The following is a 20917-nucleotide window of genomic DNA, read 5'->3' as shown; positions in this document are numbered from 1 at the left end:
AAGTAATTAAAGCCTGTCAGGGTGGATAGATTTTTGTGTGTGTGCAACAAAGACTAGTTCTCAGTATTTTTCATTAATGACTTCCTAAGTAGAGAACAAACAAACAAACAAAAAACCTCGGTGGCAGGGGCAGTAGTAGATCCATCACCAAGGCAGCCAATCTACCAACCAGCTATTTGATATTTTCTTTACTTTTTCTTTGCAGTAATACGGGATCATCAAAATAATTATGGAAAAATCCTTAAGAATAGACAACTGCCCCTTTAATCATCTCCACTCCCACTGTATCAGTAAACACGACCATCAGTGATAATCAGCAATTTTTCCTTCCTCGGTACAGGTTCTACCCTATGAACACCCCTTTGTGTTTATAATCATACTATAGAGGCAAGTTTGTAAACCCTGTTTTTTATATGCTATTATGGTTTTTATAAATAGAAATTTTAAAGTTGCATAAAATATTATTTAATGTTGGAAATAGTATTTTTATTCCATTATAATCAGAATTCAAGTTTTCAATTTTTGCCAACCAATATATATGACAAATATATAGGAAAATCTTCTTTAGGACAGACTTCCAGAAGCAGAATTACAAAGTAAATGATAAGAAAATATTTAAAGTTGTTGAGTATTTCCAAATACCATTCTAAAAAGGCTGATGTGATTGAATAACTATTAGCAACAGAAAGATATCCTCAAAGTACTGGATAACTGGGTGATAATTTATTAGTTTCTATATTTTTTCATGCATTTTTATTATTTAAAAAGTGATGTATGGAAGTGTTACAGTTATAGATAAAAAGTATATTTCTTTTTGGACAATGTTATCCTTTCTGTCACTCTCCCCCAGGTTTTCCCTCCCATCCCTACTCACAAGCTGTATAGTTCATTTTCAACATTGTCTAGTGAATACCACTGTTGCATTTGTTTACCCTTTGTTCCACCATTTCTGTACCTCTTCTTACCCTCCCAAAGACAGATAATGAACAAACAAGACAAAAGGAAAAGAAAACAAAAACACCAACAAAGAAAGAGAAACCTCTTGTTTCCATTTCCTGGAGTTCATTTCCATAAATTTTTTATATGATCAGATGCACATAGGTATTATCTCTCTGTGATGATCATCTCCTAAGAATATCCTCCTTTGGTCTCACTGTGTGTAAATGCCTACAGACCTTCATAATTTATCATGTCCTAGTATATATATTTAACCATCCAGCGTGTTTACTTGTAAATTTAAAGGCACATTCTAGCTACCACAATGCTCTATACTCTTTCTTAATAGTCAAGGTAAAAAAAAAACATATGTTTGCTACTTGCTACTGTTACAAGCTTTGTGTCAATGGCTCATTATAAAATTATAAAAGAATATAAAATTATAAAAGAATATAAAATTATAAACAATAAATGATTAAGAAGAATGATATAGTTTTTACAAACAATATTTTTTATTAATTGATTTTACATTGATAAAGAAGGAAGACGTTGTTAAAAGAATTTAACATTAGTTATGTGAAACAAAAGAATTTAATCCTGATAGTGGAAGGTGTCATGTTTTAAATCATTGGATCTAGACTGTGCTTTTCCCCTGACTACAGCATTTCCTTGACCTTATAAGCCCTAGTTATTTGTCAAAACAAATGAAATTTTATTATTTATCAACTGAATTTTAGTTATCTACCAGAACAAATAAAACAGTCCCATGCTATTCCATATATTTTATCATTACTTTACTGTGCACTTTTCTTTTTTTTGCCTTCAGGTAATACAACATTTTGTTTATGAAATTCTTTAAATAAGTTTTTATTGTGAAAATACTGTACAGAGGGGTTACAGTTGCATAAGCAAGGTAATGAGTACATTTCTTATCAAGCATTGTTGCCTCCTCCTTTGTTTTTTCCTACCATCCCTTCCCTCCCACCTCCACAACTACACTCCCCCACACTGTGCATTTTTCTATTTTTGAAAAAGTTTACTGTAAAACAGTATTTTGTGTCCTGCTTACAATATCCACATACATCCTATGTTTACTTATATCTCTACATCATAACTATTATTTTCACTAGTGCTTGATTTCATCTCATGTCCAAAGACCAAAAGGATCACACACACAATATAACTAAAGTTGGTACAAGTGCATAATATTCATACAACTATGATATCACCTAGTAGTGCATTTCTCAAAAATACCTTCATCATTAATAATGCATGACCTCACATGTTTCAGAGTCAGACAGAACTAAAATCAAGTCTGGTAGTCTCTAATTATGTGATTTTGGACAAATTACAATTTTTTCCATGGCCTCATAATCATATGTAAAATAAGGCTAATTATTGCTAAGAGGCTGTCATGAGAATTTAGTCTACCTAGAAAAGTCAGCATAGAGCCTGTAGAAAATTCCCAATGATAGGCAGCTACTACATACCTATTTCTTTTACCAGATGCAAAACTGCCAGAGAGAATGGGACAAAGCATCCAGGTGTCCGGAGCAGTATAGGCCCTGGCACACTGAAAAGAATGTACTAATGTTGTATGATATGCTTATTTCTGATATAGTAATAAATGAAAAAAATGCATAGAAAATTAGAATTAAGATTAAAATGTAAATATATGTGGATGAAAACTTCCTCATATTGTTCCCTTTAAAGTCTTTCCCAGATGTATTTTTCGGAGACTTTCTTGATCACCATCCTTCACCTTTGTGCTGTATCCTCTTAATCTCCGTCCTTCCCTTCCTCCACTGGAGCATGAATAGGTAAGGTTGCTCAAAGTAGCCAATGAATGGTCAGATAAAAAAAATTCACCTTAGCCGGGCGCCCGTGGCTCACACCTGTAATCCTAGCTACTCAGGAGGCAGAGATCTGAGGACTGCGGTTCAAAGCAAGCCGGGGCAAGAAAGTTCGTGAGACTCTTATCTCCAATAAACCGCTAGAAAACCGGAAGTGGTGCTGTGGCTCAAGCAGTAGAGTGCTTGCCTTGAGCTGAAGAGCACAAGGACAGCGCCCAGGCCTAGAGTTCAGACCCCATGACCGACAAACCCCCTCCCCCACAAAAAAACAAAAAAACAAAAAATTCACCTTGTTAACACAGATGTCTGCAACCCTTCTAGGTATAGGTAGTCTTTTCTACTTCGATGTCTTTAAAATAACCTAGTTGTTATTATAGTATTTGTCACATTACTGTGACTCAAAGATACTGAACAACTAAAAGTTAAAATAGTGCGCTCTGTTCAAAAGGAAATGTACTCATTACCAGACTTTTCTAACTGTAACCCCTCTGTACATCATCTTTAAATAAAATTTTTAAAAATTAAAAAAAAAAGCTGGGGCTGGGAATGTGGCTTAGTGGGAGAGTGCTTGCCTAGCATGTATGAAGCTCTGGGTTCAATTCCTCAGTACCACATAAACAGAAAAAGCCGGAAGCAGTGCCATGGCTCAAGTGGTAGAGCACTAGTGGTATATATATACACACATAACAGAACTTTATGCCTCCATCAGAAAGAATGACATTGCCCCATTTATTAGTAAATGGAAAGACTTGGAAAAAATTATATTAAGTGAAGTAAGCTGGACCCAAAGAAACATAGGTCCCATGGTTTCCCTTATTTGCAATAACTAGTATATGTCTAGCACAAGCAGAAAAGGTCAAAAGTTATGTACATTATAACATGTGAAAAAGTAATATAATCAAGTATTTAAGAAGTCAAGGATTACTGCCCACATCTTGAGGCATCACCACTAAATATCTGAATGTAGTTAACGAAGAAGTCTTAGGTTGAGTTCCATGGAAAACTCAAATAAAAAATTCCCAAGTTTCCTAAACTATTTTTATTCTTTCAATTAGGAAAGTCAAGCATTGTTAACATCATAAGCATAGTGTCTATGCTCAAAATTCTTCTGATTTACAGATTTGTATTTTAAAAAAACCTAACCTCTCCTGTTTTAAAGTGAATTAAATGTTCCTATGGGTACTTACATGCATGGCAAAACAAGCCATCTGTAGAGAAAGTTAAAGAAGTTTAGTGTTATGTGTTGGATTGCTACATTAGACTCTAGTACATGTCAAACAGCATGACATTGAGATATAAATAATCAGGCAGCTATCAGCTTGGGACACATGGGTTAGACAACAACTAATTCTAGTCACACTGGGCAGAATGGAAGAAAACAAGAGTAACTCTCCCAATACTAGAAAACACAATTCTTGAAATGGGGTTGAAAGTTCGTATTTCTCCATTTTTCTAAGCACAAGTCCACTGCAGATTTATCTAGTTAACTGAATAGTATCTGGCTTACTATTGAGAAATATCTTATAATTAATTTGTGTACTGGCCCCGAAACTTGAGCACTGATTTTTAATCATTCCTTTAAGGATAACGAAATGCTCATATTATAATCACTCTGAAAATAACTGCTTTAGGATTGTCCAAGGATACTAATAATGAGTTGTCAGGAATAGCAGTAAGTTGCTTGCTATTGGTCGAGTGCAGTGTGTATCTCTGGGCCATGCTGTTATATCAGCTATCCCACTCTTTACCTAACTTATTTAAAGTGAACAATAAAAGTTTTCTTTAATTAGCTACTGGTGTGCATTAACATGATCATGATTAAACCATAAAAACCAACTGTACATTACTCTGGTCCCTTGTTCCATATGTTTTGAATTATTCTGTTTGAAAATGTACTTTGCGTCCCTTTTAAAAGTTCGACCTTCTGCTTTCAGAGAATTAAATGCATATTACTGTAGTGAAGAAGATAATGTTTCAGACCTCCAGGCATATATTAAACACACTGGCAGCACTTGAGACAAAATGCTTCACTTATTAGATACTTCCTATTCTAAACAGTGTCATCAAAGGCTAAAAACAAAATCCATATAAAAGCTGCACAATGCTTCCACACAGAACCAGTGCCAAAATCCCTGTACTTTCCAACTAATGAGGAAAGGATGTGTACTCTTAACATATGAATGTAAGATTTTCCAAGCATTCACTTTAGGAAACTAGGCTATTGATTCCATATGGGTTATGTTAAATGAAACTGTATTGGTAAAATAACCTTTAAGATATCTGGCATGATAACAATAATTAAACAATATTCAAAAGACTAAAACAAAAGGGAATTTGGTTCCACAATGGCTAATTAAAATAAAATGAAAAAACATAGCATGCCATCCATCAAGATAAATTGTTATTGTTTAAGAACTTTTTAAAATACTGTTAAAATATACTTTTAGATAAAATCTGAAAGGGCTGGAAAAATATTTGTGGCTTAAAAATGGATAGTTTGGTGAAGAAAAAAGTATAGAGCGCTGAAATTTTATGTGGAGATAACAGCTTTAAAGCCTTGAGCACAACCAGATGGTACTTAAATCAGAAGAATTCTACAGTTTCACTATCAATGGGTTTCAGTATGAGGTTTTCAATAGCTAGGAAAACATGTCAAGTTGATAGTTTACTTCTTAGATCATTTCCGTACATTTTCCCATCATGCTTTAGCAGCTATGTGGTACAGACACTAGCAACCATGGAGAGGTGCTGAAAGCTGTACTAACTAGTAGCTAGGAAACTGAAGCGAATTCCTCTTTTATTATTTTGAGATAGGTAAGTTTATTAGCTTACTCTAGAATTTAGTAAGGTCCACAGTGTCTTAGGTGTTGCAAACATCACCATACTTGAATAAGACAACAACAGTAAAGAATATATTAAAATGGTTTCTGATGATATTAATTGGATATTCTTCAGTAGCATTCTGGAATAGTGAAAGAAAGCTTGATTAAAATTTCTTATTGGTTGGGTCTGGGAAGGTGGCTCAGTGGTAGAGTGCTTGCCTTGCATGCATGAGGCCCTGGGTTTGATTCCTCAGCACCACTTCTTAAGCAGAGAAAGCCAGAAGTGGTACTGTGGATCAAGTGCTAGAGCACTAGCCTTGAGCTGAAGAGCTGAGGGACAGTGCTCAGACCCAGAATTGAGGCCCCATGACCGGCAAAATAAATAAATAAATTTCTTGTTGGATCATACCAATGTTTTATAAGCATATTCAGAAGTCATCCACATTAATAAAAATGTTGAAAATAAATGAATTTTGAAAATTTTAAAGAAAAAATCTATCTGTGCAAACCAATGGCTTATGAACTGAAAAGGACTAAAACAAATAATTTTTGCTTTAATCATCTCAAATAAAAGGAAAACCAGCATCTATTACAATAATTTAGTTTGTATTACTTGTTTAAATTGTTCTATCACCATGTACCAAAATGAACATAACCATAACTTTTTTAACCTTCTTATCAATAAATACTTATATAACAACAACATTGAAGTAATACTTCCAGCCAGCAACAGCTATACTTTAACCCTGATCAAAATATCTTGGATCTTTTTTTTTCACACTCATAAATTATAATGAGGTCAAGTGTAAAACCACAAAATCAAAGTGACAATTACCTCTGTGACATATATCCTAATTTTACTTCTGCTACTGCTAAAAGGCAGTACTGTTTCCAAACAAGTAAATGTCATATCTACCTTACAAGATCCAACACAGTAAAAATAATTGGTTAAGGTATTTTAATGGCTTTACATGTTGAAATTACAAATATGTTTATAAAGTTAAAAAAATATCTACTTCCTAAACATGTCAACTAGCTGTATCTTTTTAGGAGTTTGTGGGATCATGTGCTGGGAATGAAATTGTGTCTAGGAATCAAAGGCTTTTTACAAAGAGATGGTTTACACTGACGGTTTTATGTTGGTAGCAAACTATTATTTTAATCAAGGAAATAAGAAGTGTATATTTTATCTCAAATTTTCAATAGCATATTATACATCAAATGTTTATCACTTTATGGGTAACATTGATGTTTTTAAAAAGCATTAAAAAGAATAAATTGACTTCAGTTTTTTGAAACATTTCCTTCAGTACCACCAATCAATCTATTTAAAAGCCAAATATAAACTGCATGAACTTGGATACTATAGAACCAAGAGTGCTAAGGGGAAAAAAAAGATAAAAAGAAATATGTTCTTTTTCTGGACCAAATGTTATACAAGATGCCATTCTATATAATTGCCCCCAGTTGGATGACAAAAAAAGTTTTCACAATAGTGCTGTAATTATGCAAAAGAGCAGAACTAATGATTCCCATCATTGCTTAACAGATAGAATGCTAAAGAGTCCTGTAGTTTCAAAGGTTCTCTTTCATGAAGTTATTTTTCTAGTTCTTTGAAGCAGCAGTATGAGACCACTATTGCCTGTTAAGTACCAGTTCGAGTATTCACATTCCAAGATACTGCACTACTAAATGAAATAGAGATAGTTTAGTCAAGGTTGTATTTTACTAAAGCCTGTAAACTAATTTAAGTTGTAAATTATGAAAACAGACCAGGGCTAGTTTTAATTGATTACAATGTTTAGATCACTCTTAGTGCCTGTTTTAATATGATAAGGCAAAACAAACAAACAAAAAAGACAAGAAAAGAAAAATGTATGTTCAACAACCTACCCATATGGGTACAGGTAAATTGAAGGTCTCCCTATTGAAATTTCATTTGTTACTGAGTTTTAGACTTTTGTGCCTATCTGTCCCTTTATAATATGATGTCATGTTCTTAGCTTATATGCAGGGCTAACAGCCAGAAGTGGCGGCAGTGGCTTAAGTGGTAGAACACTAGCTTTGAGCAAAAAGATAGTGCCCAGGCCTGGAGTTCAAGGCCCAAGACCAGCATACCCCCCCACCTCCTCACCCCCCCCACAGCCCTGAAAAGAATAAGTTGTCCATTTTTGTTCAAGTATGGCTGTAATTGATTTAGATTATGTTCTAAGTTTGACATGTTTTCTGCTAGTAATGAATTCAGTTTTTAAAAAGGAAAAGTTGACACATTTTGGAAATCTTAATCAAAACTGATGTGTCTCTATCAGAAAGAACAACCTGGTTAAGAAACAGTCATGTATTAATTCTTTAGCAGTGGCTACTGTGTGTATAAGGTAACTACTCTTCATACTTATGAAATCTAAGGTTCATTCCACTGTCAATGTGGAAACCATTTTGTTCCATGGCTGCTTAAAGATTTTCAATAGGATTAAATCAACTGAAAGTCCTCATTATATCAGCCTTTACAATTGTGTCTGAGCTACAGTCTGTTTCTCATAGAATTTTACTCAAAGACTGACTAAGATTGGCTCCTCAGAGCTAGTCTGATTTTACTAGAAACAACTGTATCACATCAGCCACTCTCATAAACCTGCTTTAAGATTGAATCAGCCCTAACTGAAGCAGATGAAAGTTTACCAAGCCCATGTACTCTCTGAGAGAAGCAGAAAAGCTTGCATTTAGCTTCTCCAGCAGTGTAGAAACATACTGCTTATTAACTATTCCAGTGCATTTGTGCCTGGAAATGACGGACTTAATTTTTTCTCTCTTTTTTGAGCTGGTGCTGGGGCTTAAACTCAAGGCTAGGGTACTGTTCCTGAGGTTGTGCTCTAGGCAGCAGTATACCACTTGAGCCACAGCACCACTTCTGGTTTTTTGGTGATTAACTAGAAAGAAGAATCTAATGGGCTTTTCTGCCTGGTCTGGCTTTGAACCATGATTCTCAAATCTCAGCCTCCCAAGTAACTAGGATTACATGCATGAGTCACTAGCACTTGGCAGATGCTGAACTTGGAGAAATGTGTACTGATACACACAATTTCGTATTTGATAATATTATCTGTAAATCACATATATTCCTTTAAAGAAATTGTATAGGGAGTATGGAAATGAAGCAAGAAAACAGTATGCTTTTGAAATTATTTTCCCAATATTCAGTATAAGTTGAAAAAAATCCTGGAAATGGTTAAGTATATTCAACATTAACTATTTACTTAAAATACTGAAGTGATTTTCATTATTCAATTGTCTAGTTACTAAACTTGGTTCAGTTATCTCTAGAGTTTCTTCAAAGTAGCCCAAATTTCGGTGTTCTCTATTATCTTCCTGATTTTACTGTATTCAGAATTGAGGGTCATTTACAAATTTTATTGGCTATCTCCTTTAACTCTTGATGACAGATCAAATCCAAACTGAACTAAAGCCACATATTTTTTCTCAGTCATCTATTATCAATACCTTAAAATCTAATGATGAAAGTAATCCAGATGTTAGAAATATTTGTTTATGTCCTGCAGCCAATTCTTCTTCCATTAAAAAATCTTCCATTAGAAAAACTTGCTTTTTTCTGTTATTCCAAGAAAGCAGTCACTATGATCTTTCACACAAATGCTGAGATTGTATCAACCTCCTTCTTCAAATTTTGGAAACTTGGAAGTATTAGCTAAATCAGGTAAAAAAGTTTTGAGCCACAGCGCCACTTCTGGTTTTCTGGTGGTTAATTGGAGATAAGAGTCTCAAGGACTTTTTCTGCTGGGGCTAGCTTTAAACTGTAATCCTCAGATCTCAAACTCCTGAGTAGCTAGGATCACAGGTGTGATCCAACACCCAGCGTAACACTGTCAGTAAAATTTCATATTCTGCTATGTCTCAAGAAACACTGATAGTGGCACTGTGGCTCAAGTGGTAGAGTGTTGGCTTGAGCTGAACAGCTCAGGGACAGTGTTCAGGCCCAGAGTTCAAGTCCCACAACTGACAAAAAAAAAGAAAGGAAAGGAAGAAAGGAAGAAAGGAAGAAAGAGAGAGAGAGAGAGAGAGAGAGAGAGAGAGAGAGAGAGAGAGAGAGAGAGAGAGAGAGAGAGAGAGAGAAAGAGAGAAAGAGAGAAAGAGAAAGAAAGACTGATGTTTTAAGAACATCAATGCTTATGAAGGTATATGAAAAGTTTGGATATTTCTGATCATATAGGTCTGCTTGGATAACAATTTAAAAATTAGAAAGCAGCCAGGTACCACTGGCTCACTCCTATTATCTAAGCTACTCAGGAGCCTGAGACTGGAAGATCCTGTTTCAGGGCAGGCAGAGTCTCAAGACTCCATCTCCAATTAACCAGTAAAAGCCAGAACTGGAGGTTAAACTTAAAAGTGTAGCTAAAACAGCAGAGTGCTAGTCATGACCAAAAACGGCCAATAAGAGTGAAGGGCTTTGAGTTCAAGTCCCAATACCTGCACAAAAAAAAAAAGGAAGAAGAAAAAGGAGTAGGAAAAAAGGAAAAAAGAGGGAGGAAGAAAGAGAGAGGAGGATGGGAACAGGAGGAGGAAGAGGAAGAGAAAGAGGAAGGGGTGGGGAAAGGGAAGAAGGGGAGGAGGAGGAAGAGGAAGAAGGAGGAGATTAGATTTTTAGAAAATTTTAGAAAAAAATGGTAACTTCTAAGTCTAGAAATTCCAAAGAAGATGTCTCAAAAACTATGAATTATTCCTACAGCACTTTTAATCACGGCCTCAACTAGTATGAGATTGGAAAGCATCTCAGGAGTAAAACCCTTGCTCTCTCTGGAATGAAGGGAAAGAGTGTTCAAGGACCTTGTACTGTGCTTTTGACAAATGTTTCAGCTGCCTTTACTTTAAAACTTGAAATTCCACCTAGTATTTTTCATAGTTATTTTCATCCACATTAGAAAAGTTTTCATAAAATTGTCTAGAAGTCATTCACGTTCATTTTAGGAGTAGAGTAATTCACATTCTTCTTGAGTTTATTTTTGGTTATTGTTAAAATGACCCTTGTCCATGTCTATATGTCTCAAATACTTTTACATTTGCATGATAAATGCAGAAAAATTAAGAGTTCTCCTTCTTATGAAGAATCTAAAACAATCTGTGTGAATTAAAAATAATTTAAATCACATCTAGCATAGGATTACTAGCTAATCTTATCAGAATAGAGTGACCAAATTTACTAATAGTTTTCTAAATGATCTAGAAGTAAATGCCTTTAAAATTGTATTATTTTAAAGTTATACTGTTAATAATATTTCCAAATAGATTTGAATTTTGCAGCAAAGCTGTGATAATATTATTGGGTAAATATTCCCTGGGCTTCTTCATGTCAAAATTAAGCAAAATGTAGAATAAAATTTATCTCTACAGTTGTTGATTCATTCAACAAATCATTATTGTACATTGACTTTAGTAGGCACTATCTAGGAAGATAGTTTTAAAAAAACAGTTCTTGCTTCCATGGCATTAATGTTATAGGGAGATACTAGATAATTATATAATCCATACTGATGGAGTTGATATTGGATATTATAAAAACAGGAATCAGTAATATATAATTTTTATCTGAGCAGCTATGAGAATGTAGAAAGATTCTCTAGACTTTGGTAAGCAGGTTTTCTACCCTGATGGAATTGCAATGCTTTTATCATTTGTCCAAACTTTGCTTGTTTTGCTAAGAATTATAAATATTCACTCACTATTTGTACCCTGTGTGCGTGTGTGCGTGTGTGTGTGTGTGTGTGTGTGTGTGTGTGTGTGTGTGTGTGTGTGTGTGTGTGTGTGTGTGTGTGTGTGTGTGTGTGTGTGTGTGTGTGTGTGTGTGTGTGTGTGTGTGTGTGTGTGTGTGTGTGTGTGTGTGTGTGTGTGTGTGTGTGTGTGTGTGTGTGTGTGTGTTGCTTCTAGGGCCTGAACACAGGGACTGAGTGCTTTCCTTTAGCTTCTTTGTTCAAGGCCAGCACTCTATCACTTGAACCACAGTTGTACTCTCAGCTTTTTGGTGATAATTGGAGACAAGAGTCTCAAAGACTTTTCTGCCTAGGCAGGCTTCCAACACCTCAGGTCTCAGCCTCCTGAATAGTAAGGACTACAGGCATGAACCACCAGTGCCGTGTGTATTCACTTTGAAGGACTCCCTAATTGAAGTACGCTGTCTTTCTGCTCCCTCCAACTACATAAGTCAAACTCTTAATCAGAAAACAATTCTCCAAAACATACCATTTGAGATGGTTTTCTGGGTTGTTTATATGTTTCATTATTGGTAAATACTCAAAGATCAGGAAATATGGCTTAGATGATCCCTAGATCCCATGATCTCTAGAAAACTCAGTTAATAAGACATCAATTATTTCTTAGGAAAAAAATCTGGACCTATACATCAAGACTAATAAAACACAAAATATTTCTGAACTGAACTTATTGTGGCCTAGGTCACAATAAGATTTCTATCTTCCTTCCTCTTTTTCTTCCTCCTCCTCTTGTCTCTTCCTTTTCTCTCACTGGAATTACAAGTGCCTGGATCAATTTCTGTATTTCTAATTGCTACTTAGAAATGAATTTCTAATTCATTTCCATTTGGATGCACCATCACCAAAACCACAAACAACATATCCAAAATATCATGCATTTAAAAATGCCTTTTCCCCCAAATATTACTATGTACTTTAACACTTTATTTCCTTTTCAAAAGTCTCAGACATATTCTCATGACCTCCATCAATTACTGCTGATCATTCCTTTATTTAATTAATTGCTCTTTCTGCTTTTTTGTATTATCAGTGGCCTGTCCTATTCTACAAAAGCAAACTCTTTCACTCCTTCCTTCCTGTATCTTCCCCTCCCTCCTTCCCTTTGAAATAGGGTCTTGCTATGAGGACAAGTTGGCCTCAAAAGCACAGTTTTCCCACCTTATCTTGCAAAGTTGCTCTTACTAAAATTTCTTTCACTTGCCTTTTATTGCAATATGTCCTATTAGACTACCAAGGTAATCTCAAAATATCTTCCATGTTTACTTACAACATTTGTCCTACAAAAATGCATCCATGGGGGCTGGGAAGGTGGCTTAGTGGTAGAGTGCTTGCCTTGCATACATGAGGCCCTGGGTTCGATTCCCCAGCACCACATAAGCAAAAGGAAAAAAAGCCAGAAGTGGTGCTGTGGCTCAAGTGATTGAGCACTAGCCTTGAGCTGAAGAGCTGAGGGACAATGCCCAGGCCCAGAGTTCAGGCCCCACAACTGGACCCCCCCCCCCCCAAAAAAAAATGCATCCATGAAAACTGAACATTTGCCTGCGTTTTCCCCCTTACTTTATTACTTGCAACTAGAACAGGACTTGGTATATTTAATGATTGAATTATGAATCATTTGCAAAGTAATCATTAGTACCCTAGGTGAGGGAGTACCTATAAGGTCATTAAGCTTGGAGCCTGCCTTCTAGTTGGAGACATACTCATTTACTAAACAAATTTCCCAGATAAATGGGAACCGGGACTGAAGTCATGATCTAGACTTGTTGAAATGGCAATAGAGACCTGCAGGCTGAGAAAACTACACAAACAATTAAAAAAAAAAAAAAGACTTTCAGAGCATGAGTGAATGTGTGGGGAAAAAATGTTCCTTGTGGCTTACACGAATGTGTATCAATGGAAATAATAGGAGATGAGGCTGGAAAGGCAGGATAAAGCAAGAGGCTAGCTGGCAATTTGAAAAGCTTGGACTCTTGTGTATGTCCTTCTTTATCAAAACAGTGCTTCATAGCACTTCAGTCAACATTGCTGACAGCACTGGATAAAGCAATTTTTCAAGATCCCTGCCAGAAGAACTTTTCCTGAGAGTGAGATTCAGGCATCTGCACTTATAATAAATGCCTGATATTTCTAAAGAATGTTCAAGTTTGAGAAATACAAACTTACATTTGTTATGTACAATGAGAAAATATGAGAACTTTAAAGCAAATCCATGAAAATTGCTAAAGAAAAACTGTATTGACAAAAATGTACAGACAGGAGAGAGTGGTCATTAGAAACTAGAAATGATGATTTTGAGAATCTGAACAAATATATGAAGCAGTATGTCTCAGATAAATGGCAAGTCTTATTCTTATTTTGGTATTCAAGTTCAGAATATGGTCATGGCAGAACTCTGCCTTCTGAATAACCTAAGTACTATTTTGGGATCTCTTTTAACACAGCCCTCACTATTTTCTCTATTCAAATTCTCCCTTCTGGAACTTTATCCTCATCTTACCTTCACATTGTCATATATCTTGTCCTCCTTGCCTGGACTGTCCTTCTCTGAAAGGCTCTTTTTTTCTGCAAGGCCATCCTTTGCTCAGGCCACAGCAACTATTCTCTTGCCTACTATTCTATAGGAAATATTATAATTTATCTGTCACTTAGCATCTACTACAATTTTCATTTAATCCTTACTCTTTCTCTCTTAATTAGACCATAGGCTTCTGAGTCCAGGATCATGCCATATCCACTTTTGTAAAGTTCTGCACAAAGTAGATATACATGGCAGTTTTCTTCATATGGCAATGATGATAGTGATAAAGACAGTAACAATGATAACCTATTTCCCTGATATTCTCTAAAACAAAAGAGACAACAGTTGAGATATTTAATGTGCTACATATTTTTCTATCTGTATCATATACATTAATTCATTTAATCCTTAGAATAACTCTGTAGACACTATTATTTGCTTCATTTTAAGACAAAGAAACAGGCCCAGAAATGATAATCTGCAAAATAAAATTATACAGTAAATGGAGAGGCTGGACTTCAATAGATTTCATTTAAATCATAACTTACAGAGTCTATTTCCTAGATGTTTCTTTTAATAAGTTTTTCCTACAAATTACAAAACTTCATGCTTTTGTTGTTGTTAATGTCAATCTGTCTACTAGATGGTAAAAGAAATCCTTACAGGGATTAAGTGATTTTGTTCACTATTACACAGTGCTGGACATGGATGCTTGATTGGTAAGTGCTTTGTAATTAAATGAATAGAGGAAAAGGAATAGGATGATGAGTGAAGAAATGGATAAATCTGAATTATAAATATCTGAGTAAGAAAACGTTTTAAAAAATCACTTTAGATTCACACAGAAAGCCTTCAACACTACATTAATACACTTTGAAAGATGAAATTTAAAAAAAAAGACACCATTTGTGAGTACTGAGACCAGGTATCTCTATTATAGCAAATCACTATATTCAAGAATAGGAAGTAGGGCTTAGAATTAGAGCACTGTACTAGCAAGCTGAAGACCTGGCTAAGTTCCAAAGTTTCCACTAAGTCACACCTGTGTACAGTTATGTGGTGGGAAAACCATTTCTATTCACAGTTTGTCTTTTGCTGACCTGGAGTTAAAGTGGAATAAACTTGGCCAAACTCAAGTTCTCAATTCAATGCATCAGAATCATGCTTTATTAGAGCTGGAAGAGGTTCTGAGGATTATTGTTTCAAGAAATTTTCAAACCACTTTTTTTTTTCTTGGCCACAGTATCTTTTCTTCCGAGAAAATGCTATGGGGCAATGGGCTTGTGGTTGAGGGATGAGGAGGAGGGGAGATGCATAATCATATGTAAAACACACAACAGCAAGACTATACAGTGTATACAACTTGAGAACAACAAAGCTCACTTTCAACTATCCTTTCTATATTTCAGTCAACTATCCTTGCTATATTTATTATTATTATTGTTATTGTTGTTCTTGTTGGTGGTGGTCATGGGGGCTGAACCCTGGCCCTGGGCACTGTCCCTCAGCTCTCCAGCTCAAGACTAGTGCTCTACCACTTGAGCCACAGCACCACTTCCAGCTTTTTTTTCTGCTTATGTGGCGCTGAGGAATCGAACCCCTCATGCATGCAAAGCAAGCACCTTACCACTGAGTCAACTTCCCAGCCCTAATATTATTTTTGACTGATAAATCATAATTACAAACATTTATAGGACAGAATATGGTATTCTCATACATCTGCACAATATGGAATGATTAATTATCATTAATGATTAATTACCTTTCTTGTCTATCATTTTTTGTAGTAAGTCATTTGAAATTTACTCAGTTATTTTGGAATACATATTATTATTGACTATGTTACTTTTCTGTGAAGCAGATCTCATGTACCCTTTGATTAACTCCCCATTTCTTCTTCCCATAACTATCATTCTAGCATAACTATCATTTTATTCTCATAACTATCATTCTATTCTCTATGAGTTCACAGTTCACCTTCTTTTGATACTGGGGCTAGAATTTAGGGCCTTGTACTCTTACTTAGCTCTTTAACTCAAGGCTGGTACAATACTAATTGAGGCAAAACTCCACTGCTGTCTTTTGCTAGTTAATTGGAGATCAGTCTCTTGAATTTGTATGCCAAGGCTGGCTTCATACCTTGATTCTTAGATCTCAGCTTCCTGAGTAGCTAGGATTGTAAGCTTGAGCCACTGATGCCTGGCAAACTTGTAGATATAAGTCAGATTATTCAGTGCTAGTCATTCTGCACTTAGCTTATTTAAACCAATACAATGCATTTCAGATTTATTCATGTGTCACGAAAGGCAAGATATTCTTGCTTAGGGTTTAACACCATTCCATTATTTATAATTACAGTCATTCATATAATTTAAAGTACACACTTTATAGGGATAACATAATATGTAATCCTATTAAGGCATACAAAAGAGCAGTTTCAGCATATTCAGAGTTGTGTCACACGCCATAATCAATTTAGAAGTTCTATCATCATTAACAGTCACTTCATCTGGTCACTTTCCCAACTTCCTGTGAACTCTAGGTAACCGCTAATATTTTTATCTTCATTTTTCTAATACTGCCTCTAATATTATTAATATTCTCATTTCCCTAGCATGAAGGTTCCAGTTTTTCCATCTCCTCATTCATACTTGTTCACTGTGTTTATGGGTGCAACCACCATAATGCATATGAGGTGGTGTATCATTGATAGCCAATTATGTTGAGCAAGAGTACAATTACAGTATTACAGTAAAATGTCACATTTTTGATAACAAAAGAATCTCCCTTCCCTTGAAAGAGAGGCCTCCAGATCTAAGGCTGTAAGAAAAAAACAGGAAATTCTCTCATCTGTTTCATCACTTGCTTCTCAAGCCCAATCAGTATCTCAAATCTATCACATGCCAATAACTAATTCTGTCTCTTTCCTACACTCCCCTGGCCTAAATTCTCCATAGAATTAGAGACAGTATGGTTTGTATGGCATCTTCTGTGACTTATACTTTGGCACTCTTCTAAACATCATCAGGCCACAAACTCCATCTAAATCACATACTTTTATAAATTAAATAATTTAATGCTAAAAACTATCTAACTTACAATGACCTAATGTTTCTGTTCCAAGGAATAGATTATTTTACAGGAAAAACAAATTAGTGCTTTAACCCAAAGAACTGTGTTTGTCAGAGTACTAGAAGAAAACAAGAAACCAAATCAAACAAAGCAATCAAACCTGTACTGGCCACTATCTACAAGGCATATGAAACCAGTAACCTTTATTTGATATTGGGTCAATTAAACTCGATACCTTAAATCCAGCTATACCAAACCATACCCTGACTTCTGTGACTGCTACAAATATCTCTTACTTCTATCTTATAGGGCTCTTGTTGCTCAGTTGGCAGAATCAGCACAGTATCACCTTCTTGATAAAGTTGGAAATTCTTCACTTACAATTATTCATTAAATATATCCAACATTTATTCATTTAGTATATTGGTCCTAATTAAGCTCCAAGCACCCAGTAATTTAAGGCATGGTGAACATAATAGGGAAAAAGAAAACCAAACCAAACCCTGTCTTTGAGGAGGTATATTTTGAGAAGGTGGGAAGAAGTAATAGCTAAGTAACTTGTATGTTAGCAGATCACAGGTGCCATAAGAAAGATGAGGGGCTGGGAAGGAGGCTCAGTGGTAGAATGCTTGCCTTGCATGCATGAGGCCTGGGCTCGATTCCTCAGCACCACATAAGCAAAAAAAAAAAAAAAAAAAAAAGCCGGAAGTAGCTTGTGGCTCAAGTGGTAGGGCACTAGCCTTGAGCTGAAAAGCTGAGGGACAGCGCCCAGACCCAGAGCTCAGGCCCCACGACCGCCCACTAAATAAATAAATAAATAAATAAATAAATAAATAAATAAATAAATAAAAGGTAAGAATAGGCTATAGGAGGATCAGGAATTGTGAGAAAAGGTTTCAATTTTAAGTAAGGTAGTCATGGAAAGCTTCTAAGAGGAGACATTTGAGTAGATTTGCTGGAAAGAGTCCTTGCAGAGGTCTAGAAGCAGCAACCATACCAGGAATGGTCAAAGGAGAGCAAAGGGGCCAACAGAGAGTGTGTAGGAAGAGAGTTCAGACAGTGATGGAGGGCCTAATCTTATGAGCCTTAAAAACCATTATTGTAGGGCTGGGAAGGTGGCTCGGTGGTAGAGTGCTTGCCTTGCATGCAGGAAGCCCTGGGTTCAATTCCTCAGCACCACATAAGCAGAAAACATGGTGATGTAGCTCAAGAGGTAGAGCACTAGCCTTGAGCTGAAGAGCTAAGGGACAGTGCCCAGTCCCAGAGTTCAGGCCATGACTGACAAAATAAACAAAACAACAACAACAACAACAACAACAACAACAACAACAACAAAACAAACCCAAGCCAAAACCCAAAAAACCATCATTGTAAAAATCAGTTTTCTCTATAAGAAACTGGAAGCCTTGAGGAAAGCTTTGGAGACGACAAGGCCCAGTATTTGGAGACAGTCTAGTTTCTCATCAAATCTTAGCAAGTAAGCAGGAAAACTGCATGGGAATAATATCAAGTTTTAAGAACTATTTCTCAACTCTAGGTGACTAGAAGGCATATAGGGATCTGATAGGATCTTTCTTTCTCCAATACACTCTGAGACGCACATCACAATTGTTTATTAAGAGGAGTGCCATCTTATGTAAAGTGTGAGTTCTAAGGCTGGGAAAACTGGGACACATAGAAAACAGGGACTCAATAAAGGTCACCTTCCTGATTCTCCTATGTACAGCTTTCCCTTTCATTTCTTTAGTGCTACCTGCTATATATTTAGTAAGACCTCCTATGTGCTTCACTATCCTTATGTTACAGGCTGTTTACAAAAAAGTCAATTCAAGAAATTTTAAGGCAGAAAACTTGAGAACTTGCATTTCTCCATGAAAAAATGGAATACTGGTGACATAGGAGGAGAGTATCATTCTAGTGATTCTCCAGAAACATCATTTGCATTGAAGTCTTAAGAAGAATTTTGATTTCCATTCCCTTTCTTCCTCTTCTTCTCTGTCCTTGCCTTCTTCTCAATAGTGGGGTCTGAAACTTAGGATCCTGCATTTGCTATGCAAGTGCCCTCTCTTACTTTAATGATGCCTTCAGCACTTTTTGCTTTAGGTTATTTTTGTTGTTTTGTTTAAATTGTATTCCTTATTTAATTCCATTTCCTTTCAGTTTTTTTTTTTTTGCCACTCCTGGGGCTTGAACTTCCTTCCAATTTTGATAAGCATTTTATATATGAAGGTGGTGTATAATTTATTTACAATAGTTTTGGTAATTATTTCAGCATGCTACTTAATAGTAAATTGTTATAATACATTGAAATACATATGTCTCAAATTTTAAATATTTAAACTTATTATTTAGTACTGTTCTTTGATGTAAAATCAGCTACTTATTCAACTATGTATTTTCTATATACATAGCCTCATTTTTGAGATAATAAAAACATATGTGAAGTTTATATTTTACTATGTACGTTAAGAAATAATCTAAAGGTTATTTTTCAAGTCAAATGATCTTGAACCTAACAATTCTTAAAAGTCAGTGTACTGTGTCATTAGCATATAAAATCCTATATATGTCAGAAAGTTTGCTTTGTTTTTTATTCACTGTTCCTAATTTTTTGTTTTTGTAAAGGTAGTATACAGAGGAGTTACAGTTACATAAGCCAGGTAATAAGTACATTTCTTTTTGAACAGTGTCACCCTTTTTATGCTTTCTCCCATTCAAGCCCCATGACCGACCAAAAAAAAAAAAAATGTACTCATTATGCTTTCTCCCAGGTTTTCCCTCCTGACCACCTCCACCCCAAGTTGTATAATTCATTTTCAACATAAAGTCTAGCAAATATCATTGCTGCATTTGTTTGCCCTTTGTCTTACTATTTCTGTGCTCACCATTTACCCTCCTCAAAAAAGATAAACTTACATATAAGACAAAAGGAACAGAAAACAAAAACAGCAACAAAAACTAGGTAAACAGAAAGCCCACAGAATGGGAGAAGATTTTTACTAGTTATGCATCAGATAAGGGACTTATTTATCTAAAATATAATTAGAGCTCAAAAAAATTAACCCCCCAAAAAATAAAGCCTCAAAGAAACAACTACCCAATTAATAAAGAGCAACTTCTCAGAAGAAGTAAGAATGGCCAATAGACACATGAAGAAATGTACAAAATTTCTGACCATAAAGGAAATGCAAATCAAAACAACATTGAGATGCCACCTTACTGCAGTTAAAATGGCCATTATCAAGAAAACTAACGATAACAAATGCTGGTGGGGATGTGGCCAAAGGGAACTCTACTACAATGTAAGCTTGTTCAACCAGTCTGGAAAGTCGTATGGTGATGCCTCAAAAGACTAAACATAGAGCTTCCCTATGACCCAGCAATTCCACTCCTGGATATTTATCCAATAGACCACAAACAAGGCCACACTAAAGCTACCAGCACAACCATGTTCACCAGCACAACCATGTTCACTGCAGAATTATTTACCATAGCCATGACATGGAATCAACCCATATGCCCCCTCAATGGACAAATGAATCAAGAAAATGTGGTATATATACAAAATGGAATTCTAGTCATCCATTAGAAAGAATGATATTGTACCATTCATAAGGAAATGGAAAAACATGGAAATAATTATATTAAGTGAAATAAGCAAGACCCAAAGAACATAGGTTGCATGGTTTCCCTCATCTGTGGTACCTAGAATGTGCCTGTAAATCTACAAGTAAACACACTGGATAGTAAAAGACAAAAGAATATACCTGAACATGATAAATTATATAGGACTCTAGACATTCACAAAGTGAGACCAATGGAGTATGTTTTCTGGAGAGCTGTCCTTCAGCTTTTGTGCTCAAGGCTAGTGCTGTGGCTAACTAGCCACAGCACCACTTCCAGTTTGCTGGTGGTTAATTGGACATGAGTCTCCCA

General features: G+C 35.6%; 1 protein-coding gene across 4 annotated transcripts in view; it reads right to left on the bottom strand.

The window, feature by feature from the left end:
* Vps13b (vacuolar protein sorting 13 homolog B) overlaps window positions 1-20917 on the bottom strand; it is a 515578-nt gene that overhangs the window by 173269 nt on the left and 321392 nt on the right. The gene's annotated exons all lie outside the window — the stretch shown is intronic.

This window comes from Dipodomys merriami, unplaced genomic scaffold (assembly GCF_024711535.1).
Source record: "Dipodomys merriami isolate MVZ:Mamm:240054 unplaced genomic scaffold, mDipMer1.0.p SCAF_4, whole genome shotgun sequence".
NCBI classification, from domain to species: domain Eukaryota; kingdom Metazoa; phylum Chordata; class Mammalia; order Rodentia; family Heteromyidae; genus Dipodomys; species Dipodomys merriami.
Note: the sequence above shows the minus strand (reverse complement) of the source record. Positions and strands in the feature narration are given on the sequence as shown.